Source organism: Berghia stephanieae, chromosome 3 (assembly GCF_034508935.2).
Source record: "Berghia stephanieae isolate SIO BIC M18660-M18661 chromosome 3, UCSD_Bste_1.3, whole genome shotgun sequence".
NCBI classification, from domain to species: Eukaryota; Metazoa; Mollusca; class Gastropoda; order Nudibranchia; family Aeolidiidae; genus Berghia; species Berghia stephanieae.
In genome coordinates, this window is record NC_088362.1 from 7,074,200 (window position 1) to 7,101,699 (window position 27,500).

General features: G+C 35.8%; 1 long non-coding RNA gene across 1 annotated transcript in view; it reads left to right on the forward strand.

Annotated features, from left to right (window-relative positions):
- The window catches only part of LOC144967082 (uncharacterized), a 232,316-nt gene that overhangs the window by 187,098 nt on the left and 17,718 nt on the right, over positions 1-27,500 (forward strand). The window contains exons 3-4 of the long non-coding RNA XR_013644318.1: positions 2,454-2,573; positions 4,029-4,590. This is a non-coding gene — a long non-coding RNA (uncharacterized LOC144967082). The remainder of the gene's footprint in view (positions 1-2,453; positions 2,574-4,028; positions 4,591-27,500) is intronic.

Below are 27,500 nucleotides of genomic sequence, written 5' to 3' on the forward strand. Positions count from 1 at the left end.
GATGTGTCACAAAAAGAAGGAACACACAGAGACACCTCCCAGCTCTTTTTTTTTTCTTGTTCTTTTTTTTTTTTAGATAGATATTTTAATGATTACTTTTAACTAAATTATATAAATCAGACTATAAACGTTGAATGTCACACATAGTTTTATGTGTTGGTACGTCATATCCAGATGGCGTATATTGTGAGTATTGTGAGCCGGAAACATCAATATAACGATTTATATATATATATATATATATATATATATATATATATATATATATATATATATATATATATATATATATATATATATAAAAAATATATATTTATATATATATATATAATATATATATATATATATATATATATATATATATATATATAATGTAAATTTTCACTCACATTTTTTGCCGAGACGACTCGTTTCTCTGTGTGTTTCTCACACTTCTTCAGTCGGCATAATCCATTTTGTCATGTCCGTAGAAAAATCCAAACTAAAGTTTGATATTATATATATATATATATATATATATATATATATATATATATATATATATATATATATATTCAGCTGATCACGTGATATTTATGATATTTATGGCCTATCGCCTCAAACAGTATTCTGTGGGAAGTGAACCAAAGAATGGGTTTTAAATCAAACATTGATTAGCAGAAATTTATAATGAATGGTCTTTTTGATTTTTTCAGGTCCATTATTATCTTTTTTAAAAAACTTGAAAATTGAATTCAAGTTTCATATCTTTGATTAAAATAACGATACGCCTTGAATTGTAAGCTTCAATTTATTCGACAAAGACAGATAAATACTGTGATTGTTTCGTTTTTTGCTTATTTATATAATTGATTGCGCACCTTTTATAAATATCTTTTGTTCTATTTTAACCCACTCAACCCTAACACCGGCTATATCCGTAATTTACCCGGGGTTACTTTTACCCCATGCCTATTTATTACATTTTGCTGAGACAAATTATAGGTGTATCTAGTATCAAAGCTAATGTTTTGGATTTTATTTTTTTCATGTTAATGGTAGTTGAATAAAACTATCTATGTAAATACTCATTTTTAATACATTTTTTCCAATTTTGAAAAGTAGCAAAATCTCTAGGATTGAGTGAGTTAATCCACGCTTCCTTACAAAGGAGTTGAACCATTTCCTGCCCCATCAATGTGTTTGTTTATTCACCTTAACAACGCCACTAGCACTCTATCTCATTCGTCTGTAGTGTTTCATTCATCCTGTTTTGGTGATAAAGGGGGAACCCGAAACGTCCACAGAATCTGTCTGGTGTAATAAATTGAAGCTTACAATCCAATACGTATCTTTATTTTTTTCTTTCGAGCTTCAAGCAGCAACATTTTCATTATCTTTGATTTATAATTTTTTACTATCTAAATCAACCTGACTTAATACCTTTTTAAGCTTATGTGTCACACTTACCTTATCTCCTAATGTTACAAAGCACTTCAAATTGTAGCTTTTTTTATTGAGGCACATGGATATCAATATCATTAATTTCCTTTAAATAAGATATTTATCATTATCTTCTCTCTTTAAATCTCATTCTGTCAGTTTTATAGTCCTAGACGATTTTATGACCTTTTTGGTACCACAATTATTGCCTTTTAGTTTTAAAAAATCAAATCAAACTAGTAAATAAATAAATAAATAAATAAATAAATAAATAAATAAATAAATAAATAAATAAATAAATAAATAAATAAATAAATAAATAAATAAATAAACAAATAAATAAATACATAAATAAAAATAATAAATAAATTAAAAAAAAATGAATAACTAAATAAATAAGTAAATAAATAATAAGTGAAATAAAGATGTGACCCACATCTCAAAACGGTATTATGTCGGAATAAATTGGACCCCGAAAAGTTAATTTTTAGAAAATATACACGGACTTTTCGAGTTTTTTATAATGCTTGAAATTGAAATTACATTTATTTTGCACCATAAATAATATAAATTTGCCCCAAGTCTGATATGAATAATTTATGGCTGTAGATTCAATTTACACAACTATGTAGTCGAGTGGTATGACACTCGCTTTCGAATCGGAAGGTCCTGGGTTCGAGCCTCGCACTCGGCGCATAGTTGAGTCCTTGGAAAAGGCTCTTTACTCACATTCTCTCACCGTACTCAGGTGTAAAATAAGTAGCCTACCCGGCCGTTAACAGCGTTGTCTTTGTCCAAAAAATTGTAATATCGCCTAACAGGCGTCATGGCCCGTCCTACATGTTAAATGTTGCTGTTGACCAGGGACACCTTGTAAAGCGCTTTGAGCACATTTAGTGGATATTGCGCTATATAAAGCTCAATTTTAACACAAATACACAACTTTGAGACAGCTGCTGTGTCACAATAAAACATGTTTTTTTTCTTTTAAATAAATTCCTATCAATTTTTGTTTTGTTTTGTTTTTCCAGATTACCAGTCGACGAGTTCCACACATCAACTCGGCAAAACATATTCGACCTCAATAAGAATCATATTATAATCATCATCATCCGCCCACTCTGAACAAAGTCGTCCACGCACCAGACCAGGTATCCAGCAGATTGCACCTAATAATTTCAAACCAAAGCTCGTCCCATTTAACTCTCTGTTTCCCAGCCATTTTCAGAACTTTCCTAGAAACTTCACACTTACCAGCAAACATAAAAAGATATTTTTCTTAATCAAACAGAAAAACAACAGAAGTACCAAACATAAAAAGATATTTTTCTTACTCAAACAGAAAAGCAACAGGTAGACTATGTTCTTCTACAGCTTCTACACAGTGTCAAGTTTTTTAAAAAAAATATCTCCAACCAAAAAATCCTCTAAAAATGTTTGATGTACAAAAGAAATTAGAATGAGAAAATTGTTGGTTACGTCATAACGAATGTGACGATTTTCCTATGGTTGGTAAGGAGAGGGTTAAAGTTAAACCCACTATATCTCCATTGGATTTGTGATTAGTTCTCGTTACAATAAAATAATCAGCAGTCATCGTCCACAATACTATTATTATTATTATTATTATTATTATTATTATTATTATTATTATTATTATTATTATTATTATTATTATTATTATTATTATTATTATTGTTATTATTATTATTATTATTATTATTATTATTATTATTATTATTATTATTATTATTATTATTATTATTATTATTATTATTATTACTATTATTATTATTATTATTATTAATTATTATTATTATTATTATTATTATTATTATTATTATTATTATTATTATTATTATTATTATTATTATTACTATTATTACTTCATTGTTTCTTTGTGCCAGATTTTCTTTTCATTGAAGTTTGGAAAATAATAATGTATAATATTATAATATTATGTCTAGCTATTTCATGTGTAACCCAATATTCATGTCTGGAATACACGGGTAGCGTAATTCAATTCAGGAAAATACGTCGAGATTATTATTTTGAATACCAATGTGATTTTAATCGTAGACGTCTAGTTTTAAAATATTTTACGCTTATTTACCCAATCCCAAAGTTAATTGATTAGGCATTTGGGTTTTTTTTCCTCAAATAACCCAATTGCGAAAAGATAAAAAAATATTGAAGTTTATGATTTAACATTTTAAATAATGTGAGTAATTATAAATGCGGCTATGTGGTCTAGTGGTATGACACTCGCTTTCGGATCTAAGGTCCTGGATTCGAGCCTCGCGCGCTCGGCGCATAGTTGAGTCCTTGTAAAAGACTCTTTACTCACATTCTCTCACCGTACTCAGGTGTAAAATGAGTACCTGGCCTTAAACAGCGTTGTCTCTGTCCGAAAAAAAATTGTAATATCGCCAACAGGCATCATGTATCTTTCTACATGTTTAGTGTTGCTGTTGGCTAGGGATCCCTTGTAAAGCGATTTGAGCTCGTTTAGTGAAGATTGCGCTATAAAAAAGTTTTTAAAAAAAATAATAAATAGCGGAATACAGTTTAAATAAATAATTATTTCTTTTGAATTATATTTCTAGATAAGCCCAAAATAATTTTTAAAAGTGCAATAGAATTTTCTGTTAACATAAATCGAAATATAGGTCAAACTTTCTTACAAAGTGTTTTTATATTTCTCAGGAATAAGAAGGAAAAAGTTTATAAGTGTCATTCAATCTTTCCACAATCTCGGATTACTATCGTTTTCAACGGAAATAAATAGAAATGTATTGGATTCCTACAAGCATTGTGAATGTTCTTGAAGTTCGTAAATATTATTATTATTAATACAACGACCAACCACAACGGAATACAAAAAGTTCAGCCACAAGCATTCTAGTATGGATTACTACTACCAGTCGTCCCTAAAGTTTCGCCACCTAATCGCCCAATCAGCTTGAAGGTGGCTTTTAAATCGTCGGGAAGTTGGACTCTGCCTCAGATGGAGCAGCAAGCTATAGCTGGGGTCGACGTAGGAACGGGGGTGGTGGCCGTTGGTGGGACAGAGGGCGGCGCCACCTGTCATAGCGACTCGGACGAAATGGACGAGTCTCTACCTGACCGACTGTCCACTTTTACAATACGGAAACAGACGTCATATAGGTAAGCCTTACACTTCTATCTATCTATCTATCTATCTATCTATTGCATGGATACAAATGTTGGATACAAATATGGTACGAATAGTGCTCGACATGTAACAATGGAACGAATTATTATTTCAATCTTTACCACGATGTTGGAGTCAGTCTACATCGATGTTTCAGGCCTTTTCTATCTATCTATCCATCTATCTATCTATCTATCTATCTATCTATCTATCTATCTATCTATCTATCTATCTATCTATCTATCTATCTATCTATCTATCTATCTATCTATCTATCTATCTATCTATCTATCTATTTATCCAGGGGCGTGACTATATTGGTTGATTTGGTGCCTGGCACCGCTATCCATCTTTTAAAAAATGGATTACAGAATTTTAAGAAAACAAAAAACAAACAAACAAATTAACAAAAAAAAAAAACCCCTGTCAAATTGTATATACCTCTTCTTACTTTTTTGAGTAAGTCTTTTCTTAAATTTTTCTTCTTCTTTCTTTTGTATTTACAAATATAACATGTTTTAAGTCATTTTCTTCTGATTCTGGCACCACCTTATACTGTAAGCATGGCACGCCACTGTACCTATCTATCTATCTATATATCGAATCCAGGACGTTCCGGATCACAGTTCAATGCCTTAACCCCTCGGCCACTTCGCGCCCTCTCTCCCCCCCCCCCCCCCCCCCCCCTTTGTTGATATCAAGAGGACAAACGTGTGCAATCTACCCTGCAAGTCGTTAAAATTACTCTTTAATAATCTGTGCGTTTCAATTGGATGGAATGAAGACTTTTTAGATGTACGACATTATTTTTTGTTTCTGTACGGACACCATTAGCAGTATAATTCTCTCTATCACTCCCTCCTCTCTCTCCCCATGTCTCTCCCTCCGTCTCTCTCTCTCTCTCTCTCTCTCTCTCTCTCTCTCTCTCTCTCTCTCTCTTTCAGACATTTAATCAAATTTTGACTTTACGATCGTCATTGGATGATAAACAAAAACCCAACAGTATTTTTTTTTATTTCTCAGGGGAACAATTTACACTATATTATGAAAATTGACTCTCCAGTGTTATATTGTTATATATATATATATATATTGTTCGTTACATTAGATTATACAAAACTGTTTTCAAATAAGGTGAAGGACAACCAGTCCATTAACATAAATGTGATCCATCGTCTCAAAACGGTATTATGTCGGAACGAACCATATGCTTAAAATCGGACTTAAATGTTAAACTGGTCAAAAATATAAATTGTTGGCGTTAGCACCCTAAAATACGGTATCCATTCTCATCAATAAAACATATAAACTCAACACAAGTCTGATATTTCTAGATTCTGGCTATAAATTCAATTTTCAATATCTTAACCAGCCCGACTTAATACCGTTTTGAGGCGAAGGGTCACAAATAAATAAGTCAGCACCCTAGAACTGACATAGTTGATACATTCATTCTGGATCAATCGAAAAAGGACTGGCAGTTTGACGTCATTATTTGGTTTTTGCACCGTCTAGTGAGTTGTCGTTAGTAGAGATCATGGAAACAAGTTATTTCATTGGTTGAACTATTGAATACAACTCACGATTTGTTTTCTTTTGTGGCAAAAGACTGGCATTTTGACGTCATTTTTGGTCAGTATCAGCGTAGCCATCGTTATGTTATAGCCTGACACTGAAATCCAAAAGGACTGGCAGTTTGACGTCATTATTTGGTTTTTGCACCGCCTAGTGAGTTGTCGTTAGTAGTACCGTAGCCATCGTTATGTTATAGCCTGATACTGAAATCCAAAAGGACTGGCAGTTTGACGTCATTATTTGGTTTTTGCACCGCCTAGTGAGTTGTCGTTAGTAGTACCGTAGCCATCGTTAAGTGATAGCCTGATACTGAAATCCAAAAGGACTGGCAGTTTGACGTCATTATTTGGTTTTTGCACCGCCTCGTGAGTTGTCGTTAGTAGTACCGTAGCCATCGTTAAGTTATAGCCTGACACTGAAATCCAAAAGGACTGGCAGTTTGACGTCATTATTGGTCAGTATCAGCGTAGCCATCGTTATGTTATAGCCTGACACTGAAATCCAAAAGGACTGGCAGTTTGACGTCATTATTTGGTTTTTGCACCGCCTAGTGAGTTGTCGTTAGTAGTACCGTAGCCATCGTTATGTTATAGCCTGATACTGAAATCCAAAAAGACTGGCAGTTTGACGTCATTATTTGGTTTTTGCACCGCCTAGTGAGTTGTCGTTAGTAGTACCGTAGCCACCGTTATGTTATAGCCTGATACTGAAATCCAAAAAGACTGGCAGTTTGACGTCATTATTTGGTTTTTGCACCGCCTAGTGAGTTGTCGTTAGTAGTACCGTAGCCATCGTTAAGTTATAGCCTGATACTGAAATCCAAAAGGACTGGCAGTTTGACGTCATTATAATTTGGTTTTTGTAGCGTCTAGTCAGTTGTCGTTAGTAGAGCTCATGGAAACAAGTTATTTCATTGGCTGAACTATTGAATACAACTCACGATTTGTTTTCTTTTGTGGCAAAAGACTGGCATTTTGACGTCATTTTTTGGGCAGTGTCAGGCCATAACTTTACGATGGCCACGCTTGAACTGACAAAGATAGTTGATACATTTTGGGTCCATCGAGGTAAAGAATGTTCACTACTTCTGTAACAGGCTTCATCCTGTTTTGTTTTGTTTTAACTCACTCAATCCTAGAGATTTTTACTACTGTTCAAATTTGGGGGAAAATGTATTAAAAATGAGCATGTGCATATCTAGATATTTTTATTCAACTACCATTAACATGTAAACATTAAGAACATTGACTTTGATATTACGCCTTTAATTTGTCTAAATAAATGTAATAAATGTGACCCTTCGCCTCAAAACGGTATTAAGTCGGGTTGGTCAAGATGTTGAAAATTGAATTTATAGCCAGAAATATCAGACTTGTGTTGAGTTTATATCATTTATTGAGGAGAATGGCAACCATATTTTAGGGTGCTGATGCCAACAATTTATATTTTGACCAGTTTAACATTAAATTCGGCTTTTAAGAATTTGGTTCGTCCCGACATAATACCGTTTTGAGACGATGGGTCACAAATAGGCATGGGGTAAAAGTAACCTGGGTAAACAACGGATATAGTCAGTGTTAGGGTTGAGTGAGTTTAATCTGAGACCCTATAGATAGTTCGAAGATGACGTCACTCAGGTCTTTGTTATTGTTTTTTGCCATCCGCGTTTATGAGTAATGCTCACTGAACTGTATTAACCTGACTATAAACGTTCATGGATACACACAGTTTTGTGTGTTGGTCCGTTATACTTGGCTTCTAACACTGCGTGGCATTTTCCCCTCTGAGCGGTATTTCAGTGCTAGGTCAACTTAACCCCATTAGTGGGGTCAGCCCATGGGTGTAACAGGTAGCGGTCAGGGGGAATCTGTGATGCCGCTGATGGTAATTAATTGCTGCAATATTTCATGATATTGCTCAGTTGCTAACATGAATATGAAAATTGTTCCCTCACCACAAGCAAAACAATGGTTTCTTTAATCATATGCCATGGTTGATAATAATGTATCCTCTTAAGGCTGCTCATAAGAGAAGTGTCAATTTAGTGGTTTTTGAGCTATCAATGAAATAGATTTGTTGTAATTTGCATATTAATAATTTAATTCCCAGCGGCAGAAAATGATTGAAACAAGTATTATTGTAAAGTAAAAGTGATGATCTTGACACATGCCAAGTTTTGTTGTCCGGGCAGTAAAATCTTAAAAGATATGAATTTTTTATTGTAAATTTCTTATTTGGCATGACTTGGTGAGATCCTCATTTTCTCTCCCACAGTCTTCCATGCCATGAATTATGTCCAAATATCAGTTTAGGAATTAAATATAAACCATTATACGTATATATTATTAATCTTATTTTTTAAGCATTTAACTGATTTAGATATTATGTAGTTTTGGGCACATTTGAAAGCCAACTTTTTAATGGCTTGATGGCATTTTTCTATACTTAAATCCCTTACGATTCAAGTCAAAATTATATTTTTTTATGAATGTGAGGCATTATTGTTTGAAGATGTATACTACTTTTGTGTGGTTGTCTCAGGAAATACCGACTTTATTGTGTCATATAGAAGTCAATGTTTAAGGTCATTGAAATCCATCTCAATTACTGGTATTTTTGCATGTTGAATAAGTAACATAATGTAAGTTCAAGTTCTCCTTTTGTGCACAAGTGAATGTGTTAACTTTTTATAGACTGAAGCGTCCAGATATATATGGCAGTGATTTCCCAAAAATTAAATGATCTTGCTGTGGTATGCCTGTGGTATTGTACTGATTTGGCTCTGGTTGTTGTTCAATTGTTTTATCTCTAAATTTGACTGACTGGAGTTCAATGGTATATCAGATGACTTTATAAGACAATGACTAAATGTGTTTTCTTGGAGGAAAGGAGATGATTCTACATTACCTGTATGGACAGTGTGTTCGTTTTGAATGTAGTTGGTCAAAAAGGAGAAACAGGTTGCAACTTGGAATAAACTATATGCCCTCATAATTTTGAATCCTCTTTTGTCCACATACTCTACTATGTCCGTCTGTTTGAGCAAATCATTTAATTTAACAGTACCAGTGCTTAGTGTTTGTTGTAATTGATGATTGATACTGCAATATTTGTAGCATGTCCAGTAACCTTGTTGGGTGATTGATTTTTTTTCTTGTAAAGAGGTCATATTTTATAGGCAGATTGATAGTAAATTGAGATATTGAAATCATACACAATATTGGTTTTTAGTTTTTACTGGTCAATAAAATATTAGCTTTATGAGTTATTTTACCACATAAAGACATAAATGATATCAGTTTACTGTTATGACCAAAACAACTGTTTGAGAGGAACGGAAATGGTAAAAAAAAAAATACAGAACTAACAAAACCAAGAATAAATCATGAAAATCAACTGCCAATATGATAATAATGCACAGGAACATATATGCATATATGTACTTTTTATATTTATTAAAATTATTGAGATACTGCCGCTGAGTTTTGAATAACAAATTTTTTATTTAAGTGCACCATAATTTACAAGCACTTAAAATTCGATCCCCATTTTGTGATATTTAAAGAAAACTATTAACCACAAGGATGTCAAATTTTCCACTGATGTTTAGAAAGACAACTGATTTTTCAAATCAAAATAATAAAGTGAAAGAGTCTGTTATTGTTTTCCCGCTATACAGACATATTATGAGACCATAAATATCCATAATTGCCCCCATTGGACACGGCACTGCCTGATACCAGTTGAACTCCAATGACCTCATGCAGGTAGCGAGCAGGGAGGGTTATTGGTCCCTTGGGGGTTCCAACTGAAATATCACTGATTCCACGCAGTGCTAAGCCAAGCGCATACTATCTATAGATAGAATGCGCTTGGCCAAGGAGTTCACAACATTGCCATCCGGAAGTATAACGGACCAACACACAAACTCTGTGTAACCATGAACTTTTATAGTCTGGTTAATACAGTTTAGTGAGAACAACTCACAAACGCGGATGGCAAAAACAATAACAAAGGCCTGAGTGACGTCATCTGCATACTATATATAACCGCTGGTATCTACCCGTAATATGGGCTGACTTGATTTGGAGATCGGGGGGCTACTTGGGCCACTTTCTTGAAAAAGATTAATGCACCGAAAATTTTTATTTTTTCAAAAGCTAACAATGTTTAGTCATGTTTTCACTCATGATAAGATTTTGAAAACAAAAACAAAACAACAACAACAACAACAACAACAACAACAACAACAACAAAATAAAAACCCAACAAAAAAAACCCAAATTAATGCACACTTTTATTTTTCAAAAGCTAACAATGTTTAGTCATGTTTTCACTCATTATAAGATTTTGAAAAAAAAACCCAACAGCAACAACAACAACAACAACAACAACAACAACAACAACAACAAAAAACAACCCAAAAAGTTTTGGGTGCAACTATCTAATTAATTTTTTGCTCAAGAAAAGTAATCCCAAGTAATCCCATATTTTGGTATCTATGTCATGCGATTTAATCGCTGAAAATCAATTAATTTCAAAGTGAAAAAAAAAATAATATGAATCTTGGAATAGTTTTATATGTCTTATAGGGAATGATATTAGCGGAAGAGCAGCGTCCCTTGATTGGACGTCACCTTACAGAGAGAACGTCAATTTGGTTTTGAAGTGTCTCAAGCCGCTTTCATCGGAAGTTAGGACGATAGATGCATGCGCACAACCAACATGACGTTCTCTCTCTAATAACTTTTCCGCCGGTGACGTCACAGACTATGTGTGACGTCCAATCAAGGGACGCTACTCTCCCGCTAATCTCATTTCCGAAAGTTTTATATGTCTTATTGTAGAAGCCCTTCAGAGTCAGAGTTTACCCCGATTTCTGTATCGTTAAACGGACAACAAACAAACAAACAAATAAATAAACAATCTAACACCCCTAACCACAAACACAAAAACAAACAAAAAAACTTGAGATTTTTTTATATATAGCGCAATATCCACTAAACGTACTCAAAGCGCTTTACAAAAAGGGTCTTTGACAAACAGCAACCTGTGACTTGTAGAACGAGACATGACGCCTGTTAGGCAATCTTACAATTTTTTTAAAAACCGACAGAGACAACGCTGTTAACGGCCAGGAACTCATTTTTCACCTGAGGACGGTGAGAAGAATGTGAGTAAAGAGCCTTTTCCAAGGACTCAACTATCCTTTTCCCCACGAGCGAGACTCGAACCCAGGACTTTCCGACCCTTTTCCAAGGACTCAACTATCCCCCCGAGCGAGACTCGAACCCAGGACCTTCCGACCCGAAAGCAAGTGTCATATCATGAAATCACATAGCAGCAGCACACACAAAGAAATCTCAAAAAGATCTCAATCCGTGACTTCTTTCAGGTTTGTCAGTTTTTCACAAGTGTGCGGCGACGTGGTCTAGTCGTATGACACTGACTTTCGGATCGGAAGGTCCTGGGTTCAAGCCTCGCGTTCGGCGCATAGTTGAGTCCTTGGAAAAGGCTCTTTACTCACATTCTCTCATCGTGTAAAATGAGTACCTGGCCGTTAAAAAAAATGAAATAAATAAATACACACACACACACACACACACACAAAAAGCTCAAAAAGATATCAATTTTTCACAAGTTAATGCATGGTCATTCTAATGGATCCTTATAAATTTGTGAACTAAAATCTGTCTCTTGCCGATTTTAAGTATGGAAAGAGTATTTCGCCTGAAGTATGGAAAGAGTATTTCGTCTGAGCAGCACAGCAACAACAACAATAACAATAATAACCAGTGTCAGCGTTGCCACCGAGAGTCATAAATAATGGATCTGGCCCTCATTCATCACACCTCGACCTCTGACCTCTGCATTCTTCATAATGCTAGTGGTCAATGGGGGATTTATGTTTTCACATTTGTAGGAATCCCACTTGTTTTCATGGAAATACAAATCCGGGGCCATTAAGAGGCTATCGGCTATAACATAACATACCCCTTTGGGCATCGATTTCTCCGTGACACTTAACCACTAGATATCTAGCACCGGCACTTGCTGAATCAACGTCGATGGCAACGATAACTACTACATATTCATAAGGCCACGGTTGTTAGACTTCCCACCTCCCCCCCCCCCCCAACCACCCTCCTCGTGTCTCCTCACCCCCCCCCCCCCCCCGCACCACTTCCTCCTTTTCTTCCTCCTCCTCCTCCTCCTCCTCCTCCTCCTCCTCCTCCTCCTCCTCCTCCTCCTCCTCCTCCTCCTCCTCCTCCTCCTCCTCCTCCTCCTTCTCCTCCTCTTCCTACTCCTCCTCTTAACTTATTGCGTAACACACACAATACATAGGGCACAAATACTCATTCACTCACTCACACACTCACTCACACACATCCATACACGCGCATGCACAAGACACAGATACCTTGCAACATTTCACCCCCCCCCCCCATATGACAAATATCAACTAAAAAGAATAATGATAATAATAATAATAATGGTGATGATAATGATAATAAGGCGATATTACAATTTTTCGGACAAAGACCACGTTGTTAACGGCCAGGTACTCATTTTACACCCGAGTACGGTGAGAGAATGTGAGTAAAGAGCCTTTTCCAAGGACTCAACTATGCACCGAGCGCGAGGCTCGAACCCAGGACCTTCCGATCCGAAAGCGAGTGTCATACCACTTGACCACATAGCCGCACAAAAAAAAAACAAAAAAAAAAAAACAAACTTCTCACATGTCTCATAAAGTTGACCATAAATGCCGTACGTACTATTTATTAGTATCTATGCTACCCCGCCCGTCATAATAACGATTTGAGGCGATTTTAGAAAAATAAAATTTTATGCCTTTTTCACCACGACATCATAAGATAATATCGTCGCCTAGGCATTCCACGAAGGAATATAGATATAATATAGAAACAAGATGTCTGATGTCAACATCCAGGAATCACCCATGTTGTCCAAGTGAGCAAATTGGGGGTTAATAATCTTGCTCAAGGAAAAAAAACCCACGAAAGTGCCTGAAGCGGGGCTCGAACCCGGATCCTTCCGGTCACAGTGCAATGCCTTAACTCACTCAATCCTAGAGATTTTTGCTACTTTTCAAAATTGGAAAAATTGTATTGAAAATGAGCATATGCATAGATAGTTTTATTCAACTATTATTAACATGTAAAAACTAAAAACATTAGCTTTGATACTACGCCTATAATTTGTCACAGAAAAAATGTAATAAATAGGCATGGGGTGTAAAAGTAACCCGGGTAAACTACGGATAAAGTCGGTGTTAGGGTTGAATGAGTTAACCACTCGGCTACTTCACCTCCCCCCCCCCCCCCCCCCCCCTTGAGGCGATTGGTCACATAAAAAAAAACAATCTAGCGCCAATTTCAATCTGCCCCCCAAGCTGTCATTTTCAAAGGTTAGGCGAGACCACACGCTTTGCTAATAGTAGCAATTTCCAAATATTCAAATATTAAGCTTTATATAGCGCAATATCCACTAAATGTGCTCAAAGCGCTTTACAAGGGGTCCCTGGTCAACAGCAACATTTAACATGTAGGACGGGACATGACGCCTGTTAGGCGATATTATAATTTTTCGGACAAAGACAACGCTGTTAACGGCCAGGTACTCATTTTACACCTGAGTACGGTGAGAGAATGTGAGTAAAGAGCCTTTTGCAAGGACTCAACTATGCGCCCAGCGCGAGGCTCGAACCCAGAAACTTCCGATCCGAAAGCGAGTGTCATACCACTAGACCACATAGCCGCACGATCTAGCGCCGATATCTGCTCCCCAAGCTGTCATTTTCAAAGGTAAGGCGAGAGACATGCTTCGCTGATAGCAGAGTTTCCAGAACAACAATGGCATGCCGATGGAATCAACAGGAAGTATGACATAGAAGAATGGATAAACGGGAATCCCCAATTATTTCATAACTTCCTGGTTAAGCGTATTTATCCAATTAAGAGGCGGCGCTTTTATGGCTTCTATAATATAGATAGTTCGAAGATGACGTCACACGGGTCTTTGTTATTGTTTTTTGCCATCCACGTTTATGAGTAATGCTCACTGAACTGTATTAACCTGACTATAAACGTTCATGGATACACACAGTTTTGTGTGTTGGTCCGTTATACTTCCGGATGGCAATGTTGTGAGCTTCTTAGCCAAGCGCATACTATCTATACGAATATTATTATTATAAATAAATAAAATAAATAAATAAAATTCCCTTTATTCATCCCCAAGGCGAAATTTGTCTTTAGGGTCTATTCCAAGGGAAGACTGGTGGAATAACCCAGGCGTCAGCCACAGCGCAGCGCCGCAAAGTGAGCTAGGGCGAGATGAGTGACTTGCTCAAGGCCGCGTCACAACGCAGCGGCGGGTGATTGAACTCGGTACCTTTCGGGTAGGAAGCGAATGAAGGCCGTACCACTGAGCCACGCTTCCTCTATACATATGTTGATCTTTATTGGATTTTCGGACCGAGGGATGACCCCCAGTCTTGAGAGGATATATCTCCGAGGTTACGAAATATCCAATATTGGTCAAAAACTGTATTATTATAATCGGATTCAATAGTCTGATGTCACGTCGCCCAGAAACGGCGGCCATCGTGGTTCTAAACAAAGAAAATCATTACTTTTTTCTTCTCCATGCTGGCTAGAACTTTTCATATGTCTTGTGATCAGAATGTGTAAAAGTCAAAACATGATCGGATTTATGTTTTTCCCCCCTCTGGATACGCTTTTATGCTCGCCGGGGAAATATTTCATACGGGCGTCGCCATTGTTCCCATAGTTTAGAGCCAGTGTTACTAGGTTACCTTGCGTCATTAGGAAGGAAGTGACGTTACGACTGTTGAAGAGTATTGGCAAGAATTAACCCCCTCCCCTCCTTACCTCAAAGAAAAATAGATTTAAAAAACAACAAACAACAACATAAAAAAAAAATCAAAATCAAAACAAAACAAAACAAAAAGAAAAGAAAACAAAACAACAAAGCAAAAACCAAAACAACCAAATCCAACCAGGCAAAGAATGAATGGAAACCAAAGCATTACAGGAATTGTGGGTATCTAATTCCATTAAATGACCCTTCCCCCCCCCCCCCCCCCCCCCCCCCCCCCCAAAAAAAAAAAAAAAAAACAAAAACAAAAACAAAAAAAAAAAAAAAAAAAAAAAAAAAAATATATATATATATAATATATATATATATATATATATATATATATATATATATATATATATATATAATATATATATATATATATATATATATATATATATATATATATATATATATATATATATATACGGAAGTGACGATTAACGGTTGCAAGTTCACCGTGCCCCAATTCGCCGACTTCTCAAATCCGAGGGATTTCCACTCTTCAGTCCCTTTATCTGGATGTGTTAATTTCCCGTTTCTGAGTGGTCCCTTTCACTTCCGTCTCTGTGTGGATCGTTACATCTAGAAATCCCCCCCGTGTGTATCCAATAGTAACAACACGGTGACAATGACGTCTTACAGCATCAGGGATGATGATCATCAGACTCATGGAACCAGTGTTTATAAAAAAATTGAGCTTTTATATAGCGCAATATCCATTAACGTTGTCTGTTTTGTTTTTAAGGGTTTTACGGCGCTTGCAACACGTTAAGGTTATATCAGCGCCAGTAAAAAGGAAGAGAATGGGATAGTAAAAAGGTCTAGAATTACAATTTAAGCACCCAAGAATAAGTAAGAGAAAGGGGAATTGGTTCAAATAGGAAACATGTAAATTCCAAGAGCACACTATCAAAGCCTACATAGTTTGAGATCGCCTAAAAGTCTCACCCAGAGACAAGCACAGCACAGGTCTCCACTAAGAGGAATACACTCAACTGTCTCTGTTGAAAACAAACTGTGCTATTATAGCCTAACGAGAGTCATGTCTCGTCCTACATGTTAAAGTATTGCTGTTGGCTGGAGACCCCTTGTAAAGCGCTTTGAGCTCGTTTATAGAATATTACGCTATATAAATGATCGAGTTGTTTTTAACTTGAGCTTTCATATAGCGCTATATCCACTTAATGTGCTCAAAGCGCTTTACAAGGGGTCCCTGACATACAGCAACATGTAGCATGTAAAACGAGACCTGACACCTGTCGGGTGATATTACAATTTTTTCCGACAGAGACAACGCTGTTAACGGCCAGGTACTCAATTTACACCTGAGTACGGTGAGAGAATGTGAGTAAAGAGTCTTTTCCAAGGACTCAACTATGCACCGAGCAAGGCTCGAACTCAGGACTTTCCGATCCGAAAGCAAGTGTCATACCACTAGACAACATAGCCGTTCTATTTTTTTTTCTGTATAAAAAAAAATTTTTTTTTGGTTTTGGCTTTTTTTTTTCTGGTTTTTTTTTTTTTAATTTAGATAGGTTTATTTCGACTTCAGTAACTTTGATCTATTAGTATTAGCTAGCCTATTCAATAAGGTCATTAAGTGCCTTTTCGTCTTTCAGGCCATCCAAACTTATTATGTATCAATAACTTATTACTTTGATCCAGGCTCGTGTTTCACCAATTGATTCACCAGCCAAACATAATGTTTGTGTCAACATCTCTTTTATCACTAATGAAATGAATGAACACAAGCATTTCTACACAAGTCATTTGTTGAGACGAATCGTGGTGTGTTTTCATTTTTTATGAACTTTTTTTTCCCCAATTAATTATTTTTCAATTTCATTTTATGGCGTTGGTTCCAAATAATTGCGACTGTCTGTCGCGTAAAGTTGATTTAACGAGTGTTTCACAGTACCTCCTAATCTCTTTGTTTGGTTTCATTTCAAAACAACAAAAAATGAGCTTTTGTAAAGCGCAATATCCACTAAACGTGCTCAAATGCTCTACAAGAGGTCCCTGGTCAACAGCAACATTTAACATGTAGGACGGGACATGACGCCTGTTAGGCGATATTATAATTTTTCGAACAATTTTTTTAAAAATTGAGCTTTATATAGAGCAATATCCACTAGATGTGCTCAAAGCGCTTACAAGAGGTCAACAGCAACATTCAACATGTAGGACGGGACATGACGCCTGTTAGGCGATATTACAATTTTTCGGACAAAGACAACGCTGTTAACGGCCAGGTACTCATTTTACACCTGAGTAAGTCATTTATTGAGACGGGTCGTGATGTGTTTTCCTTTTGTATGAACTATTTTTGTTTCCAATTAATTATTTTTCAATTTCATTTTATGGCGTTGGTTCCACAAATAATTGCCACTGTCGCGTAAAGTTGATTTAACGAGTGTTTCACAGTAATCTCTTTGTTTGGTTTCATTTAAAATCAACGATGCTGCATTGTACATAAAAGTTGTAAAACGAAAATGACGTCACTGAATAATTTGTTCTTATTTTTAGACGGCCATTTAGTGATTAGTGCTCGCTAGATTATAATGTCAATCGGACATCAAAAACGTTAAAGGTTAATAAACACAGTTTTGTGTGTCGGTATGTTTTATTTGGCCGGCGGATGTTGTGAGTATTTTACCGAAACGCATAGCATCAATTTATTGATAAAGAACTTTTTACTCTCTCTCTCTCTCTCTCTCTCTCTCTCTCTCTCTCTCTCTCTCTGTGTGTGTGTGTGTGTGTCTCTCTCTCTCTCTCTATCTATCTTTCTCTCTATCTATCTCTCTCTCTATCTCTCTCTCTCTCTCTCTCTCTCTCTCTCTCTCTCTCTCTCTTTCACACTCGGTCTTCCTCTCTCAACCCCCCTCCTCCCCCCCAACCCCTTCATACGTCATTATTCTGAATCTTGTTAGCGCCGATTTAACACTATATCGAGACGGTTGGTCATAATATTATATATAATGTCAGTTCCTTGCAACACAAACCGGCCCTAATGGACGGAAAAGACAACACCACTTATTACCATTATCAGTTTGTGTCTCTTTATTATTAATCTCTAACGTTATGGCCCACAAAGGAGATAGGGCAAAGCACCGGGAATCTGTGGATATTAAGATATGTCATTGCTAATGGCTGGTATACGAGTACTATATTATTATTATGGTCAGGCTAATCCGCTCTTTGGGGCGTGACTACGAATATTCTACACACTAACCATCCGAACACTGATAAAACATTTATTTTACTTTCGGCAAACAAAAAAAAAAACCCCAACAAAAACCCCCAAGAAAAACAAAAAGAAAAAAAAACCAACAAAACAACATAAGCCTAAATTCAATTGGTTTCAATAGTCTGATGTCACGTCACCCAGCAACGGCTGCCATCGTGATAGATAGAGAGAGGGAGAGATAGAGAGAAAGAGAGAGACAGAGAGAGATAGAGAGAGAGATAGATAGAGAGAGACACACACACACACACACACAGAGAGAGAGAGAGAGAGAGAGAGAGAGAGAGAGTAAAAAGCTCTTGATCAATAAATTGATGCTATGCGTTTAGGTAAAAAGCTCACAACATCCGCCAGCCAAATAAAACATAGCAACACATATAACTGTGTTTTAACCTTTGACGTTTTTGATGTCTGATTGACATTATAATCTAGTGAGCGCTGATCACTAAAAGGCTGTATAAAATAATAAAAAAATACTTAGTGACGTCACCATCGTTTTACAACTTTTATGTACAATGCAGCAACGTTGTTTTTAAAATGTGCGGCTATGTGGTCTAGTTGTATGAAACTTGCTTTCAGATCGGAAAGGTCCTGAGTTCGAGCTTTGTTCGGTGTATAGTTGAGTCCTTGGAAAAGACTCATTACTCACATTATCTCACCCTACTCTGGTGTAAAATGAGTACCTGGCCGTTAACAGCGTTGTTTTTGTCCGAAAAATTGTAATATCGCCTAACAGGCGTTCTGTCCCGTTCTACATGTTAAATGTTGCTGTTGACCAGGGAGCCCTTGTAAAGCGCTTTGAGCACGTATAGTAGATATTGCACTATATAAAGCTCAATTTTAAAAATTTTGTTTTTGTCCGAAAAATTGTAATATCGCCTAACAGGCGTTATGTCCCGTCCTACATGGTGAATGTTGCTGTTGACCAGGGACCCCTTGTAAAGCGCTTTGAGCACGTTTAGTGGATATTGCACTACCTAAAAGCTCATTTATTTTTTTTGTTTTTGTTTTAAAATGAAACCAAACAAAGAGATTACTGTGAAACACTCGTCGTTAAATCAACTTTACCGGGACAGTCAGTCGCAATTATTTGGAACCAACGCCATAAAATGAAATTGAAAAATAATTAATTGTGACCCATCGTCTCAAAACGGTATTATGTCGGAACGAACCAAATGCTTGAAAGCCGAATTTAATGTTAAACTGGTCAAAAATATAAATTGTTGGCATCAGCACCCTAAAATATGGTTGCCATTCTCCTCAATAAATGATATAAACTCAACACAAGGCTGATGTTTCGGGCTATAAATTCAATTTTCAACATCTTGACCAACACGACTTAATACCGTTTTGAGGTTTTTGATGCCATGCGTTTAGGTACAATAATCACAACATCCGCCAGCCAAATAAAACATACAAACACACAAAACTGTGTTAAGCTTTAACGTTTTTGAGGTCTGATTGCCATTATAATCTAGCGAGCACTAATCACTAAAAGGCCGTCTAAAAATAATAACACATTATTCACTGACGTCATTTTCGTTTTACAACTTTTATGTACAATGCAGCTTCGTTGTTTTGAAATGAAACCAAACAAAGAGATTACTGTGAAACACTCGTTAAATCAACTTTACGCGACAGACAGTCGCAATTATTTGGAACCAACGCCATAAAATGAAATTGAAAAATAATTAATTGGAGAAAAAAAGTTCATAAAAAATGAAAACACACCACGATTCGTCTCAATAAATGACTTGGGTAAAAATGCTTGTGTTCATTCATTTCATTAGAGATAACAGAGATGTTGATACAAACATTATGTTTGGCTGGTGAATCAATTGGTGAAACACGAGCCTGGATCAAAGTAATAAGTTGTTGATACATAATAAGTTTGGATGGCCTGAAAGACGAAAAGGCACTTAATGACCTTATTAAATAGCTAATACTAATAGATCAAAGTTACTGAAGTCGAAATAAACCTATCTAAATTTAAAAAAAAAAAAAACCAGAAAAAAAAAGCCAAAACCAAAAAAAAATTTTTTTTTATACAGAAAAAAAAATAGAACGGCTATGTTGTCTAGTGGTATGACACTTGCTTTCGGATCGGAAGGTCCTGAGTTCGAGCCTTGCTTGGCGCATCGTTGAGTCCTTGGAAAATACTCGTCACTCACATTCTTTCACCATACTCAGGTGTAAAATGAGGTGTAATATATATATATATCCTTCCTCAAACATATCCAGCTCCTTTTCTAGAACATTCTATAAACCTCCAACCCATCACCTTTGTTAACTCTGTGTGATTCACGCCTATAGATAGTATGCGCTTGGCCAAGAAGCTCATAACATTGCCATCCGGAAGTATAACGGACCAACACACAAAACTGTGTGTATCCATGAACGTTTATAGTCAGGTTAATACAGTTCAGTGAGCATTACTCATAAACGCGGATGGCAAAAAACAATAACAAAGACCTGAGTGACGTCATCTTCGAACTATCTATTCCCCTTCCAACACACACACACACACACACACACACACTCACATATATCATATATATATATATAATATATATAGTATGATATATATATGATATATAGTGTGTGTGTGAGAGAGTCTCTGCTTCTCTCTCTCTCTCTCTCTCTCTCTCTCTCTCTCTCTCTTTCTCTCTCTCTTTTTCTCTGTGTCTATGTGTGTTTGTGTGCCATGCTGTTGTGTGTCTTGAATTTCACGAAATAACACTCACATCTAATTTCCTACCTTCTTCATTTCGCAGGTTCCTACTTTATTATTTTTTTTTCTCCTTTTTATATGATAAAAAGAACAAAGAAGTAAAACTGGATATATATATATATATATATATATATATATATATATATATATATATATATATATATATATATATAGAGAGAGAGAAGAGAGAGAGAGAGAGAGAGAGAGAGAGAGTGAGAGAGAGAGATAAATAGTTATATAGATAGAGAGAGAGAGAGGGAGAGAGAGAGAGGGAGAGAGAGAGAGAGAGAGGGAGAGAGAGAGAGAGAGGGAGAGAGAGAGAGAGATAGATAGATAGACAGATAGATAAATAGATAGATAGATAATTAGATAGATAGATAGAGAGAAAGAGAGAGAGAGAAAGATATATATATATATATATATATATATGTATATATATATATATATATATATATATATAGAGAGAGAGAGAGAGAGAGAGAGAGAGAGAGAGAGAGAGAGAGAGAGAGAGAGAGAGAGAGAGAGAGAGAGATAGAGAGGACCGAATTCTTCTTCATGCGAGAAATGTAAATTTTAAAGATGGCAGTTTTTTGTATTCGTTTTGGCAACAGTTTTACCCAACGTTTTATAATTATTGATTCCAGCTCATGTGCGTTTGTGTATATGTGACCTTTCGCCTCAAAACGGTAATAAGTCGGGTTGGTCAAGATGTTGAAAATTGAATTTATAGCCAGAAATATCAGACTTGTGTTGAGTTTGTATGTTTTATTGAGGAGAATGGATACCATATTTTAGGGTGCTGATGCCAACTATTTATATTTTTGACCAGTTTAACATTTAATTCGGCTTTTAAGCATTTGGTTCGTTCCGACATAATACCGTTTTGAGACGATGGGTCACATATTATCACATCTTCCAACGAAAATGTGTTCAGGCAATTTGCTTTTACTTTACTTTCTTTCATAACGTATTATAACGTTTTATGAAGGAGCGTCATTCATTCTTCATAGCTGGATTGAGCCAAAACCGATTTTAAAAAAATAAAATATAGTAACTGCATTTCCAAGTCATAAAATTATGTGTGGCCCTGATTCTGGCTATCAGACCTGCAAAAAGTGCACGTCGGGTCCAGTTCATCCCGACATTATACCGTTTTGAGACGTTGGGTAACAAAAGTGTTGTCTCTCCCCCCCCCCCCCCCCCCCCCCCCCCTTTCAGATTACGGCAACATAAAGCATAAATTTTCCAATTCGGACAATTGTGATAGTAATTACAATGTCATAATCCAGTCCATTTGGCCATAAAAACACAAACACTTTTATCGATGCCGTGGGGCCACGAAATGCCTCGGGTTTAATCCAGGAATAATCGGGGTGTTTCCAATTTTAATCGCTCTCTCATTTATAATTCATTGACTTGATTTTCTGTTAGACTGGTAAAAATGGAACTTCTTGATAACGATAATCTCTTATCGTAATTGTGATCCGTCGCCTTAACCCTGGTTCTTACCAACTATGCGGCTATGTGGTCTAGTGGTATGACACTCGCTTTCTGATCGGAAGGTCCTGGGTTCGAGTCTCACGCTCGGCGCATAGTTGAGTCCTTGGAAAAGGATCTTTACTCACATTCTCTCACCGTCTCAGGTGTAAAATGAGTACCTGGCCATTAATAGCGTTGTCTTTGTCCAAAAAATTGTAATATCGCCTAACAGGCCTCATTTCCCGTCCTACATGTTAAATGTTGCTGTTGGTCAGGGACCCCTTGTAAAGCGCTTTGAGCACATTTAGTGAATATTGCGCTATATAAAGCTCAATTTTTTAAAGCTCAACTAGGAAAAGTGTCCTGTTTTGTAACGGGACAATGAACATTTTTCATATTCAGATTCTTTTGTATAGAACTAGAAAATTTGGAAAGAAAAATCGTTGTGATATTTTAAAAAAAAACTTAATAGATAGAAGGCGCTTGGCTTAGAAGCTCATAACATTGCCATCCGGAAGTATAACGGACCAACACACAAAAATATGTGTAACCATGAACTTTTATAGTCTGGTTCATACAGTCTAATGAGAAGTACCCATAAACGTGCATGGCAAAAACAATAACAAAGACTTGATGACGTCATCTTCGTTCTATCTATAGGATGTTGTAACCTTCTATGCTTACACTCTTGCTTTTTGGAATTCCGGATGTGTTCCCAACCGGTGCACGAGCTTACGAGGGCGCGTAGGGAATAAAGGTCGAATTCCAACACCCAAGAGTGTAAGTATGTGAGTAAAGAGCCTTCTCCAAGGACTCAACTATGCGCCGAGAGAGGCTCGAACCCAGGACCTTCCGATCCGAAAGCGAGTGTCATACCACAAGACCACATAACCGCACGAGTGGCACTGAGCACTTGGACGGCTCATAATGTATAATGAATAACGTCACGTGGATAGCCTTTTTTTTTCTTTCCGTTAATTTATCAAATCGATAACAGAATAAATCAAGATTATTTTAATTATTTTTTTTCATTTAATTTTAAAAAAAATTATTTATTTATTTATTTATTTATTTATTTATTTATTTATTTATTTATTTATTTATTTATTTATTTATTTATTTATTTATTTTTTCTCACCTCGTTCAAGCGACATAAAACCATTTTGAGACGTTAAGGTTTCTGTTTTTTGTTTTTTAAAATAGTTTTTTGAAAACTTTTACTTTAAATATACCTACGTACCTTCATAATCATCATCATCATCATCATCATCATCATCATCATCATCATCATCATCATCACGTCGTCGTCGTCGTCGTCATCATCATTACCACCATCACTACCATCACCACCACCATCCTCCTCATTCTCCTCCTCCTGCTGGTCATCATCATCATCATCATCATCGTCATCATCATCATCATCATCATCATCATCATCATGATCATCATCATCATCATCATCATCATCATCATCATCATCATCATCATCATCATCATCAGCAGCATCACCATCAACAACAACAATAACAATATATGCTTCTTACGCCTCTCCATCACCACTTGGCACCGCTTATAACTTAATATCGTATGCGCAATTATTTCTTTCCTTGGGGCTGCTACCACTCATAGCAGCTGCTGTGATTATGATATCATCATCATCATCATCATCCCTATATTATTTATGACTGGTGTCGAGGAAGTTCATGATACTTGAAGTTAAATCTAATATGGCTGAGGTCTTGATCTTTTGTAACCATTTTAAAATGAATTCGTATCACCAATCATAGCAAAAAAACAAAAAACAAACAACAACCCCCCCCCCCCAAAAAAAAAAACAACAAAAAACAAACAAACAAACAACAACAACAACAACAACACATGATGACGATTATGATGATGATGATGATGTTGGTGAGGAGGAGGGGGAGGAGGATGAGGAGGAGAAATAAGAGGATGAGGAGGAGCAGGAGGCTCAGTCGTACGAACGGGCCCTGTTTTCATGAACGAGGACAAGATTTATCTTACGTGGTCTGTTTTAATTTATATATATATATATATATATATATATATTATATATATATATATATATATATATATATATATATATATATATATATATATATATATATATATTTTTATTTATTTATTTTTTTTTTGCTCCAGCGATATCTATGTGGCCATGTTGATCTCGTGTCGATACTTCTTTTCTTACTTCATTAGAGACAAGTACCAAAAGAAAATGTAATAAGCTTTTATTCCTCGGTAGCTGCAGCAACAGCTTTGCCAGGAGGCCGCCCAAGCTTGCTTAATTGATTCCACCACTAATTTTCTCCTCACGCCAACTCAAGCGACGAGTCTTTCATGTCCAATGAAACCGATGCCCTATGGCCGAGCCGAGCCAAAATCCAGAACATCACGGAACAATATAATAGCCAAAGGGCACTCGCTGGGAACAGGAACAGACAAGTCTTTGAATACCAATGAGGTATTGGAAAGAAGAAAAAAAAACCCATCTTATATTATATTATATTTTATTTTATTATATAAAATTCATCAAATCAATTTATATCATGTCGGGTTGATCCGTGTATGCGGTGAAAATTGAATTTTTTATCGAAATGGTCAGAAATACAATACAAAATCTTTTTTCCCCTGGTAAATTTAACCTAAAATACAATTTGTCACGTTAAATTAATTGTCAAGCGTTAAATTCGAAATCTGATAGGCGGCAAGCATAACAGAGTTAGTACTCGAAACGTCCTCAAATCTGTCTCCTCTTAAAATCTCTGAAATCTGTCTCTTCTTCAAATTTCTCAAATCTGTCTCTTCTTAAAATTTCTCAAATCTGTCTCTTCTTAAAATCTTTCAAATCTGTCTCTTCTTAAAATCTCCCAAATCTATCTCTTCTTAAAATCTCTCAAATCTGTCTTAAAATCTCTCAAATATGTCTCTTCTTAAAATCTCTCAAATCTGTCTCTTCTTAAAATCTCTCAAATCTGTCTCTTCTTAAAATCTCTCAAATCTGTCTCTTCTTAAAATCTCTCAACTCTGTCTCTTCTTAACATCTCTCAAATCTGTCTCTTCTTAAAATCTCTGAAATCTGTCTCTTCATAAAATCTCTCAAATCTGTCTCTTCTTAAAATCTCTCAAATCTGTCTCTTCTTAAAATCTCTCAAATCTGTCTCTTCTTAAAATCTCTGAAATCTGTCTCTTCTTAAAATCTCTGAAATCTGTCTCTTCTTAAAATCTCTGAAATCTGTCTCTTCTTAAAATCTCTGAAATCTGTCTCTTCTTAAAATCTCTGAAATCTGTCTCTTCTTAAAAGCTCTGAAATCTGTCTCTTCTTAAAATCTCTGAAATCTGTCTCTTCTTAAAATCTCTGAAATCTGTCTCTTCATAAAATCTCTCAAATCTGTCTCTTCTTAAAATCTCTCAAATCTGTCTCTTCTTAAGATCTCTCAAATCTGTCTCTTCTTAAAATCTCTCAAATCTGTCTCTTCTTAAGATCTCTCAAATCTGTCTCTTCTTAAAATCTCTGAAATATGTCTCTCCTTAAAATCTCTGAAATCTGTCTCTTCTTAAATTCTCTCAAATCTGTCACTTCTTAAATTCTCTGAAATCTGTCTCTTCTTAAAATCTCTCAAATCTGTCTCTTCATAAAATCTCTCAAATCTGTCTCTTCTTAAAATCTCTGAAATCTGTCTCTTCTTAAAATCTCTCAAATCTGTCTCTTCTTAAATTCTCTCAAATCTGTCACTTTTTAAATTCTCTCAAATCTGTCTCTTCTTAAAATCTCTGAAATCTGTCTCTTCTTAAAATCTCTGAAATCTGTCTCACATTTGAGCGTTTTTGAGGGGATAATAATCGATAGATATTTGAATAAGCGATATCATCTCTGGCCATTTAAAAAAATGTCTTTTTTTTTTCCCTTCCAAGTACGACTGTTTATAGAGCCAGATTTCAAATCAGTGATTAAAACTCACGTAATGGTTGGAGATTACAGATAATTTACTTGGTATCAAGATAACATGCATAATTTATATTCATGAGATTTTGATTTTAAAATAATATAATTTGAACAACCAATTTTGATTGTTAATTAATAATTGATATTTTATTTTATCGTCAAAGACATGAAACTTGATTGTGTGTGTGTGTGTGTGTGTGTGTGTGTGGGAGGGAGGGGGGAGGTAAATTCTTATTATGTTTTGATTTCTGTTCTGCATTGGCAAACTGCCTAAAACATAAACTTCTATCTAGAATAATATTTTAGACAAGATCATATTCAATTTTCCTGACGTGTACTCGTATGCAGGTCTGATAACCCAACTTGTTATGGCCTCATTGTTGTAATTGAAATACTCTCAAATCAATGGAAAATATTGTCCATTGCAACTATGTTAAATCAAGCCCATAATTGTGACCCTTCGCCTCAAAACGGTATAAAGTCGGGTTGGTCAAGATGTTGAAAATTGAATTTATAGCCAGAAATATCAGACTTGTGTTGAGTTTATACGATTTATTGGGGAGAATGGATAACATATTTTAGGGTGCTAATGCCAACAATTTATATTTTTGACCAGTTTTACATTAAATTCGGTTTTTAAGCATTGGTTCGTTCCGACATAATACCGAGAGAGAGAGAGAGGGAGGAGGGAGGAGGATGAAGGGAGGGAGGGAGAAAGCTACAAAGGGAGATAATAAAATTGATTGAGATTGGTGATGTGAGAGAAAGGAGACAGCAACAGAGAGAGAGAGAGAGAGAGAGGAGAGAGAGAGAGAGGAGAGAGAGAGAGAGAGAGAGAGAGAGAGAGGAGAGAAGAGAGAGAGAGAGAGAAAGATAGAGAAAGAGAGAGAGAGAAGAAAGAAAGAAAGAGAGAGAGAGAAAGAAAGAAAGAGAGAGAGAGAAAGAAAGAAAGAGAGAAGAGAAAGAGAGAGAGAGAGGCGAAGGGTCACATATATGTACG